The following is a 6,588-nucleotide window of genomic DNA, read 5'->3' on the forward strand; positions in this document are numbered from 1 at the left end:
TAATTCCCTGCCTGTTTTGCTCCAGGAGACAAAACAAACAAGCACTGTTTCACAGGAGCTGCCAGGTTCCCGTGTGGCAGGCTTGGTTTGTTATGTGCAATAACTTTGGTTTTGAAAATACCATCCCTTCTTGTTCATTTCTTTTTCTTCCCCAAGCAACCTGACGCGTGCTTGAAACCAAAGTGAGACACTGAGATTTGGGTCACACAAAGCATCAAGCTTCTCGATTTTGATTGTTTTTCCACTTTACTGCTTGTGCAAGGGAGCAGAAACGTCACCCCCCCATCCAGATCTGCTCATGGAAAAGGGGATGCCAGGGGGTTTTGGGGAGCTGGGGATGCTGAAATCGGGGCTGAAGGACCAGGCTGGGTGCTGGTGTAAGGGGAAAGGATGGATGAACATTCCCTTTTGCAGCACGGAAAAAAGAAACCTCGGTTGATGTGGAAGTTGGCACAGGGAAAATAAACATGTCACGTCTCTCGCAGGAGCTGCGTTGCAAACCCAGGCTGCTCTTTCCCACGTTCCCTCTAACAGCCAGGAAAATGACAGCTCTGGAACAGTGAGCTCCATGTGCCGAGTGGTTTGGCACCGAGAGAAACGTGCAGGCGTGGAGGGTGGTGTTCAAGAGGCTCCCTGGCCAACTCTGGGGGTCCTTTATGCAGGGGATGAGCTGAAATCACTGACCTGGGGGCTCCCAACCATCCTTCAGCCAAGGGTTTCAAGTTTTAGCAGAGGTGCATGGAGCTCCTGAGCACCAGGACTATGTTTCTTTAGGAAAGGACTGTAAAGTGCAGTTGTTCCTGGTGGTGGTTTGATTTTCTTCTTCCCTGGGAAGGCTGGAAACACTCAAGGCTTTTCTGAAGGGATGTTACCAGCTTTGCTAGGGAAGATCATGGAGAAACATCTCCATCCAGTAGCTGATGCCACATCTGCTGCCTGCTGGGTACCTGCTGTCTGCTCCCTGGAGCTTCTCAGGTCTTCCAGCATCAGCAGAAAGCAAAGAGCTTTGCGTGAGCTTCAGTTAGGAGCTGCCCCCTCGCTCTTGTGGGTAGTTTGGAAGTGTTGTGCCTTTTCCCCAGCACCCATGGCCATGCCTGGAGCTGCTGGTTGCAGCAGGGATGGGGAGCTGTGTGCCTGGAGCACCATAAAGCACAGCTGAACCCCTCAGCTGGGTGCTAGGTGCAGATACTGTGCTGGAGCTGCTGAATATTCATCTATTCAGGATGAAGGCATTAGCAAGCTGCCTTCATCCAGGTGCCTCATACCTCAAGCTGCAGGAAGCTAAGCTCTTGAAGGCAAAAGTGCTGATCCTGAGGCTGGGAACACCGAGCCTGAGATGCAAGATCCTGGTGAGTTATTTTCCCAAGGCCTTGCTAAGTCTTTCTGTCCAAACACAAAGCCTTTCCTGGAAGGAGAACAAGGGGACGAGACACTCTCTGCCTGTGAAGTGGTGGATGGAGGCGGTGGGAAGTCATTGTGAAGGATGCAGTGGAGCTAATACAGTGTGCTAAACTGCTGCCTCTCCTGCTGGCAGAGCCTACGGGATGTACACGAGGATTTCATTTGCTTGGTGGTGTTTTGGGAACAATCCTTTCCAAGGAGCGACAAGAATGGAGCTGGGTGGGTTTGGGGGGGGTTCCAGCCCCTCTCAGCTGAAGCCAAGCCTCATCTTACCTGGATTTAGAGAGATGCCATGTGCCAGAGGGATGTTGGGAGACCTTGTGCAGGCTCTTTGGGCTGCACTGCCATCAACAGCATGGACAGTCCTGCTCCAAACCACTGCAGCCCTTGTGTACGCCAACTGGGTCCTGTGTACTGGCCACAGCAGGGATGCTCTGGTGGGTTTTGGTTCATTGCAGCATCAGCATGACCAGAGGAACAGAAACCAGCCTCAAATTCCACCCATGGGCATGGCCCTAAGAAGCTTAATGGACTTGGGGTGGCTTCCCGGTGTCCCAGCATGGGGTGCAGCAGCTCCAGGACTTGCACCTACCTGTGGGCTGTAAAGCACATGGGACCACTTGGATTTTGGTCCAAAGGACAGTGGCATGGAAAGACTTTTCCAATGTGAGAGGTGATTAAAAATTGGTGGGATGGCTCCTTTGCCCTCTAATTAATTTGGTGTTCTCCTTTAAGCTTTAACAAGCACCCTGGCACGGTTGGGAAGTTGTTGCTCTCCTCCTTTCCTCTTCTTAATCCTCCATTAAGCAAGTTATCATCTCGGGGCAGTCCTGACACCTCCAGGTTTCCTGTGAGCAACTATTTTTGCCTCATTAACCTTCCCAAGCTGCTTCACTTCATCAATGGTGCTTCCCCCCCACATCGTGCTGTGGTTAATGTCAAAGGCATAAAAATAACTTCTTGCTGGCCACGTGGCCATGAGCGGAGCTGCAGGTCAGGGATACAGATGCGCATGGGGTGGCTTGCATGAGATTAGAGACCTCTTGATCCTTGAGCCCAGAAGTTCATTTGATGCTGTTCCAGCAGGGAGAGAAAAGGAAAAAGAAGGATGTAGGAACCTGGTCCCTTTTGTTAAATAGGAACAATTCCAGTGAGGCACTGAACATCTTCTCAAATCACCCATCATCCTTGTCTGGGCTAACCTTGCCAGAGGAGGAAGCCAGGAGGAGGCTTGGTGAGGTCTCTGACATGGAGAGGAAATCAGAATGGATTGATTTGCTTATCTTTAATATCGTAAGTGAAGCTCTGGAGTGTCTCACAGGTCCTGGGGCCTTGGATGACCCCATGTGACTCAAACGATTTGGGAAGCACAATGCCAAGCAGCAGGAAAGCCTGGGCTCTCAGCTTCCATCTGGAGGAGCTGCTTTGGGAGGTGGCTCAGGGGCTGGGGACACAGGGGAGGCAAAAGGAGCTGCCCAGGCCAGCTGCAGCCACTGTCCCCAAGGAGAAGAGATGCTCGGGGGGGACCAAGAAGTCCCATAGCTCATGGGGCTATAAACCATTGAATGGTCCTGATTTATGGATACACATAAAAATGTGATTATCTTATCGTCATGAGTGAGCTCTACCACCTTCCCTATGCAGAACCTCACAGTTCAGTGCAGTGACATCCCTGGTCTCAGCGGCAATTAAGGAGGTGGCCAAGGAGCCCAGGCTGCCTGGCTGGGCATGGCAGATGTGGGGCTTGGAGCAGCCTGACTCCCTGTGGGGAGCAGGAGCAGCCTCAATTACCACCCAGGTGGCACCACTCCAGCTACAATCAGCAGCCTGCAGGGACTCCTGTGTCCTGCTTGATACTTTCCTAATGTAATTACTGCAGTAAATGAACAATGAATTAAATCAAGGAGAAAGGCAGAGGGAGATGCCAGTTGTGTGTAGCTGCCAGGGGTCACTGCTCTGGCTCTCTGGAGGCAAATAATCTTCCCAGCTACTTCAAGGCTTTTCTTCTCTATTAAATCTTGCTTCTGGGAAAGGAGCATCAGCAGGGATGGTGATGAGGAAGCTCCCAGATCCAGTGTGAAGATGCAGGTAAGCACCCAGGTAAGTCCCTGCAGCATCATCCTGCTGCTATGCAGACACAGCCTGAGCTCCTCTGAGGACCACAGAGTGGCTCCAGGGATGCAGCAACCTCCATGCACAGAGATGATTTCCAAGCATGTCTTACGATCAGGGACAAAATCCGAGCTGGATTTTGACCCAGGGCAGGGACAGCCAGCCCAGCTGCCTGCAGCAGGGCAGGGAGCAGGAGTCAAGCTGGTGGCTCCAAACTGGTGCTGAATGGAGAAATGTCCCAGCTCTGCTGTGAGACCTAATGGAAGTGGAAGGTGCTTTTTTCTTTAAAGCAGATTTCACTTACTCATAGCCACAGCAAGGCACCATCCCAGCCCCTTCAACTGGTACCAGACAGCCCCACTGGAGCCAAAAAAAGGGGAGTGCTCCTTTCCCTTGGCTTTGGAAGAGTGATGAGGAGCGGTTTCCCCCTCAAAGCTCACTGGCATCCTTGTTTGTGTCCACTTTCCTGCTTGGAACAGATGCCCTCTGTATTTACTGAGCATCTCTGTGCCTGGCACAGAGTGTGGGATGTGGCAGGGCTCTACCATGGGGATGCTTTTTGGCTTATGCTGTCAAAGGGCAGGCAAAGCTGGAGAAAGGGGATCTGATGCATGCTCTGCTCGCTCTGCCTCGCTTGCTGCACTGGGGCCTGGGCTCGGGACCAGGAGGCAAGGGCAGTGCCTGTGCTCAGGAATCACCTGCTTGGAGATGGGGCTAAAAGAGCCCCTTCATCAGTGCTGGAAAAATCTGCTCTGTGGAAACTGGCGACGGGGAGGGCAGGCGCCGAGGGGGCTGCTCGTGTCCTGACTCGGGAAGATGCTTGGAAACTGGACTGGTGACAGCAGCCGCTGCAGCTCACCCGCAGGCTGCCAGCGAGCAAACCCTGCTCCAGCCTGTGCAAATCAAGGCGCTGCTCCACATCGGGCTGGCGGGAGCCCCGGGCTTCCTTTTTCCTGGCACAGGGAAGCTCTCTCTTGGAGCAGAGGTCCCTGAGCTGGCCCCTTGCACGGTCCTGCTCCACTTGCTGACAGGCAGCTCCCCAGCCAAGCCGGGCTTCGGATCGATCCCCTCCCTCTGCCCAGGTGTGGGAGCTGCTGTCCTGGTGTTCCCATCCTGCTCCAACCAAACACTAACCCTATTTCCCCACCATGTTCCAAGTACATTAATTACACGAAAGAATAATGCCCATGCTTCCATTTACTGCGTGGTAGTGAAAAATGGCTGAGTGTAAAACACGTCTGCCAGATAATTAACTTCATGGGTAATTTCTCCTTCATTGTGACTCAATTACTTCCCTGATAGGAGAAAATGCTGAAAACACTTTTCTTGTTTTTTCAGTGTTGCATAAAACAATAACTGCAGCAAAGCAGCAAAGCACCAAAGCGTCCCGGCACGAGAGGGGGGATCCGGGCATGAATCCTGCTTCGTTCCTGCTCTAGAGTTACAGGGTACAACTGGTGCTCGCACCCCTGCGCAGTGCACCTTGAGGCAGAGGGGAAACTGGGCTCTGGGTCTCTTAGCAAGCCAGGGTGCAAACCTCATGGCTGCTGTGGCAGGGTTTGCTCTGAACAGCAGTGCAGAGAGCACTGGGCAGTGTTTCATAGCAGCATAGGATGGTCTGGGTTGGAAGGGCCTTAAAGCTCATCCAGGTCCAACCCCTGCCATGGGCAGGGACACCTTCCACCAGAGCAGGTTGCTCCAAGCCCCATCCAACCTGGTTTGTGTTGGGTGTTTGCAACTTCAGGAGAGCAAGAGAAGCTTAACTGAAGGGGTCACATCACTGTGTGAGGGCTGCTCCTGCACTGCACCCATGGCTGGCACCCTGCACCCTTTGCAACAGCTCCTCTGGCTCTCCCTTCCAGGGCTCCTATGAAAGCAGCATCAAAGTTGGTGCAAATCATCTAATTACAAGGGATTAATCCATGAGGCTTTCCTCCTGGGTGGGCTGGGTGGAAGGAAGGCTGCCTTCCACAGCCGTGCTCACATCCGACCAGCCAGCAGGGGATTTAAATACAGAAAGTAATGTAACCTAGTGGAGACCAAAGCATCTCGCTTCATGTTGTGCACAAATTCCCAAGCTCTTTCCTCCTGGCCATCAAAGGAGCAGCCAACTGCAGATGCTTGGGAGCAGAGAAGGACACTTGGGGACAAAGCAGGGCAGAGTGATGGGAACCTTGTGCCCACTGATGATTTCACCTTCAGCATCTTGCCTTGCTGGGTTTTATTCCCTTTTCCTCCCTAGGGCACTCACCTATGCTCATTGCTCACTGCCATGGACCATGCTCAGTGGTGGCATGAGCTCTGGTTGAGGTGGCTTTCTGCACACAGGCTTTTTAAGTGGTGCAAAGCTCCCTGTGCTCCTCGCAGGAAATGCCAACTGGTGGGAGCAATGAGGAAAAAAAGAAAAGAAGTAGAAGGAAAAAAAAGCATTTTCAGAGACATAAAAATAGCTTCTGTTTGTACCAAAAATACCAAAGTACAAACCTGAAGGACTGTCAAACATGGGGGAAAAGCACTTTCTAGAAAACTGATTTTAATAACTTTGTATGAAGAGCTGTCGTTCACTGGAGTGGGTTATGGGGGGAACAGTGAGGTCTTGGTGGTCTGAGGGCAGCACTGTCAGCTCCTGGGCAGCTCTGAGTCCTGCAAGGCCAGGCAATGGAGGCAGGGGGGAAAGGATGGAGGAGGGATGTGGAGCTTTCCAGCCACTTCAGATTTAGGATATGGATGGTTAGAAGGATGTGGAGCTGTTGGAGCGAGGCCAGAGGAGGCCACGGAGCTGCTGCAAGGGCTGAAGCAGCTCTGCTCTGGAGCCAGGCTGGGAGAGCTGGGCTGGGTCAGCCTGGAGAAGAGAAGGCTCCTGAAGGGGAGACCTTAGAGCAGCTCCAGTGCCTGAAGGGGCTGCAGGAAACCTGGAGAGGGGCTTGGGACAAGGGCCTGTAGGGACAGAGCAAGGGGAATGGCTTTAACCTGCCAGAGGGGAGACTGAGATGAGCTCTTAGGCAGAAGCTCTTCCCTGTGAGGATGCTGAGGCGCTGGCACAGGGTGCCCAGAGAAGCTGTGGCTGCCCCATCC

Source organism: Psittacula echo (assembly GCF_963264785.1).
Source record: "Psittacula echo genome assembly, chromosome: 25".
Lineage (NCBI taxonomy): Eukaryota > Metazoa > Chordata > Aves > Psittaciformes > Psittacidae > Psittacula > Psittacula echo.